This window comes from Nematolebias whitei, chromosome 13 (assembly GCF_014905685.2).
Source record: "Nematolebias whitei isolate Nwh7 chromosome 13, NemWhi1, whole genome shotgun sequence".
Classification (NCBI taxonomy): Eukaryota; Metazoa; Chordata; class Actinopteri; order Cyprinodontiformes; family Rivulidae; genus Nematolebias; species Nematolebias whitei.
In genome coordinates this window covers 42,333,471-42,338,208 of record NC_056510.1, presented here as the reverse complement: position 1 = coordinate 42,338,208, position 4,738 = coordinate 42,333,471, and the positions used below count along the sequence as shown (strand labels likewise).

Genomic DNA, 4,738 nt, shown 5'->3' with positions numbered 1-4,738 from the left:
TCATCTGAAAGACTTCCTCAGTCTGAGGTGCTGTATTCAGCTCAGTCTCTTAAATAGCACCTTCTCAGAGTGGATCAACCAGTTTGCTGCTGACAACCAAAACCAGCTGATCACATGCTCAAGAAGGACCATCAGCCTAACAATGGATCATTAGCACCTGATGGCTGTTTACTGTTCACAGAGGGCTGAGTGATACTAGCAATCACAGCATTGTAAGAGGGGGACAGTTGAACCTGGAGGTCTCCACCCCTGTTTAATGATGGACGGTTTCTTTTCACAAAGATGGCCTCCTTTACTCCTCTCTCAAACCATGTGCCAAGCATGTGCCAAGCACCAAGCATGTGATCAGCTGGTTTTGGTTGTCAGCAGCAAACTGGTTGATCCACTCTGAGAAGGTGCTATTTAAGGGACTGAGCTGAATACAGCACCTCAGACTGAGGAAGTCTCTTGGATGAAAGATGAAACGTTTCTACTTATTTTTGTTGTTTTGCTTTGTTTTGTTTTTTTTGAATGTCCAGAGGACCAGATTTAACTTTTTTAGATTTTTCTACCTGGATTATTGAGCATGCATCAGGATACTGTGTAGTTTATGTTAGTTATGTGCAGTACACATCATGTGAATTTCAGCTTATATTACTACCTTGAAATACTTATTCATACAAATTCATCCTACTTGCACCATGATCTACCATGTTGTTGTTTATTGAGCATGAACTTTGTCGTCGTTGTTGTTTACTATTTTTTCTTTAGGACCTTGTAAATATTGTATTTACTTTTTCACTTTTTGGTACTTTATGTTATACCCTTATTGAACGCTTTAGTATTTCTTGTTTGTTTGTTCATTGTTTTAGTGAGTCAAATCAGTTCTTCTCATCCTGAATATTTTATTGTACTGTTAACCTTGTGTTAACCTGCATATGACAAATAAACATAACCTGAATCAAGCATTAACTAATTTAACCATTAAGCATACAATGTAATTATGGTAGAAAATGGAGGATTTACCTGCAGTTACTTTCGTAGAGTTGAACATGTGGTAACTACTTCCTGTTTATAACTTGTGATCAGCTGATGGGGTCGGTCCTCCGGCTTTTTATATGTTTTACAAACTCTGTTTAATTTTTGAAAAAGAATCAACTGTATCCCGCCCTCCAAACGTTAAGGGTAACACGTGTCTGGATTGCCTGTTCTCCTCCGACACTGTTTAACCATTTTGTTCTGGTAATTTTTCACAAACCCCTCTGACTGTAAAGCATCCAGGCTGCAGGCAGCCACATATCTGCAGGTTAGAGTCAGATCTGACGAAACGATAAAGAAATTCTGTAATGACCTGTTAAAGGAAACTTGGGGTATATGTGAAGGATGTGAATGTGGCATATGAAACATTTCTGCAAGTCTATAAATCATTATATGACAAAAATTGCCCGATATTAGTGAGTCACAAAAATAAAAATGTCAGTGCAAAACCCTGGATGACCAAGGGACTGTTCAAATCTTGTAAGAAGAAGAATAAGTTATATAGAGATTTTTTTAGATTTCCAACTAAACCTAAAGAGTTGAAATACAAGACATATAAATACAAACTAACATTAATAAGACAAGCTAAGAAAGATTACTATAATTTAAAGTGGAGAGAGCAGTGGTGATATGAAAAGAACGTGGACAATTTTGAATAGTATTGTAAGACCTAATTATACTCATTGTCTTGAAAAACAGTTTTTTAAGGGAGAAACAACATCGACTGAAAAAATAAAGTGGTGAATGAATTTAATTAATTTTTTGTAAATATAGGACCAGGTTTGGCTTCTTCCATTAAGACAAATGATATTCAGGGTGTGCAGGGAGGTGGTAGAATGTCACAGTCAGTGTTTCCTGGAGATACAAATGAACATGAAATTATAACTATAGTAAGGAAAAGCTAAACTAACACATCTGTTGATAGTGATGGAATTGACATGATGATCATATATATATATATATATGTATATATATATATATATATATATATATATATACTTTGTATAACTATTGACTTTATTATTAAACCATTGACTTATATTTGTAATTTGTTAGTCCAGAGTGGCATATTTCCAGAAAAAATGAAATTAGCAAAAGTAATTCCAATATTTAAAAATGGTGATAGACATGGTTTTGATAATTATAGACTGATCTCGGTGCTCCCCCCGTTTTCTAAAGTGCTTGAAAAATGGTTTGTCCAGAAATTGGATGGTTATATTGAAAATAATAACTTGAGTGAGAGTCAGTATGGCTTTAGATCAAATAAATCATCATCCCTTGCATTATTAGAACTAAATGAAGAAATTACAGCAGCAATAGAAAGGAAGCATGGGGGTGTTTATTGATTTAACAGAAGCCTTTGATACAATCGATCACACGTTATTGCTTTCCAAATTACAAGATTATGGGATAAGAGGGATGGTTCATAACTGGTCAAACAGTTATTTGACTAACCGGAAACATTTTGTACAGCTAGGAAATGAAAAATCAGATCTTCAAAATATTAAATGTGGAGTCCCCCAAGGTTCAGTGCTAGGACCAAAGCTTTTTCTTTTGTATATCAATGACTTTTGTGACGTGTCTAAAAAGTTACAAATCATCCTGTTTTCAGATGATACAAATTTATTTTGTTCTGGGAATGACTTAAAAAACGTTATAGAATGTTTGGCTTGTGAAATGTCTAAACTTAACGAGTGGTTTAAATACAACAAATCATCAATAAACTGGAATAATACAAAATTCATGATTTTTGGTAATAGAAAAATAGATGATTCTATTATAATATCTATAGATGATAATCAAGTTGAACGAGTACATGAAGTTAAATTTTTAGGGGTTGTTTTAGATCATAAACTTAACTGGAAATCTCATATAAAATATATAAAACTAAAACTATGCAAACGTATTGGAGTTCTAAATAAAGTAAAACATGTTTTAGAACTAGCAACACTCCAGACATTATATTATTCATTTGTTGTTCCATATCTGACTTATTGTATAGAGGTACGGGGCAACACATATAAACCAACACTAAACTGTTGTCTGTCATTCAAGATAAAGTTATGAGTTATTTATATAAAGTGAACATCAGAGAACACACAAATAAATTGTTTATTCAGTCAAATACCTTGAAACTCAGGGATCTGGTTAATTTAAAAATGCTATTTATGTTTAAAGCTAGAAATAAATTACAGCCATTTAATTTACAAAAGTTATTTTTCTTAAGTTCATGTGATAGAAATAACAGAAGGAAGTATGATTTCAAAAGTAAAACTGTGCGTACTACTTTAAAACAAATGTACATTTTGGTGCACGGAGTAAAAATATGGAACAATTTGGATGAGGAGTTAAAAAAATGCTCTACAATAAAACAATTCAAAACACTTTATAAAAAAGAATGATTAACTCTTATACACTTTTGAGTTGTTAATGAGAAGAGTGATGTATTGTTATGCATGTTATTATTGTTGTATTGTTTGCAACTTGTTTTGTTAATTTAATGTACACGGCCATGAATTTTTGTAATTATTGAGAAAAGGGGCAGGTCTGGACAAGATTTCCTTCTTCCTGCTCCCCCTTCACTCGTGTAAATAAATGTTGTCAGAAAATGTCAAATCTAAAAAAAAAAGAAACTGTCCAGATGACCTGACTGAAAATTGTTGGATTATATACCTGGATTATTGAGCATGGACGTTGTTGTCAGAGAATGTGTTTGTAAACTAATGATCTTTTTTTTTAATCGAGTGAATAAATTAATTGATTGATTGAGTTACATGACAGTCTGACATGTGTGTGGGGGTGGTACATATTTCTTGCAGCATCTTTTACAAAGCAGGCCTCACTTGAAACACTTTCACAACCTTTCTGAGTGTAGCTTCGTGTTTTGGCCTCCACATTAGACACTGTCTTTGAGAGCCACACAAAGCTTTCAGCTGCATTCACCTTCACAATAACCCTTACACGTTTGAACACAACAGATTTAGCACAGTGCCGGCTGCCAGGTGTAATGACACGGAGCGTAGGTGATGAAAGATGGCAGAGCTGGCGGATTTGAAGGAACGTCTCCACAGTGAGGGCGACAAAAGAACACAAAGAGCTGTGGCTAATTACAGCTGCTGTCAGCAGGCTTCAGCTCCCTCTGCTTCCTCACTGCTGCTGCACGCATCATTTATACACTGACAGCACACACACACACACACATTCAACAATCACATGGCTTCAGCCTGGAGACGACCGCTGACAAAAGTTTTATTCTACTTTTAAAACACGATGGTTTGTCATGCCACAACAAAGTGTTTATAATTAGCATCAGCTTCCTGGGGCAGCTGTGTTCAATGAAATGTAGTTTAAAATTAATTGTCTGGCATTTTAAGTAAGGTTCTGTAAAATGTTTTTGAAGAGTAAACATCTTACCTGTTTCAGATAGTTCTTTGAACGACTATTACCGACAGGGCACACGAGCTAATGGCTAATCTGAACAGACCTTAGACAAGTGTTGATCGCTGCTGATTTATACATTACAATCTCCAGAACTTTATTTTTATATCATTATTTAAAGCAAACATCCATCCATCCTGCCATCCATCCATCCATCCATCCATCCATCCATCCATCCATCCATCCATCCATCCATCCATCCATCCATCCTGCCATCCATCCATCCATTCATCCATCCATCCATCCATCCATCCATCCATCCATCCATCCATCCATCCATCCC

General features: G+C 35.2%; 2 protein-coding genes across 2 annotated transcripts in view; both read left to right on the top strand.

Annotated features, from left to right (window-relative positions):
- The window catches only part of LOC119419721 (transmembrane protein 237A), a 47,549-nt gene that overhangs the window by 2,163 nt on the left and 40,648 nt on the right, over positions 1-4,738 (top strand). The gene's annotated exons all lie outside the window — the stretch shown is intronic.
- Positions 1-4,738, top strand: part of LOC119419408 (ecto-NOX disulfide-thiol exchanger 1) — a 164,274-nt gene that overhangs the window by 158,087 nt on the left and 1,449 nt on the right. The window lies entirely within an intron of this gene.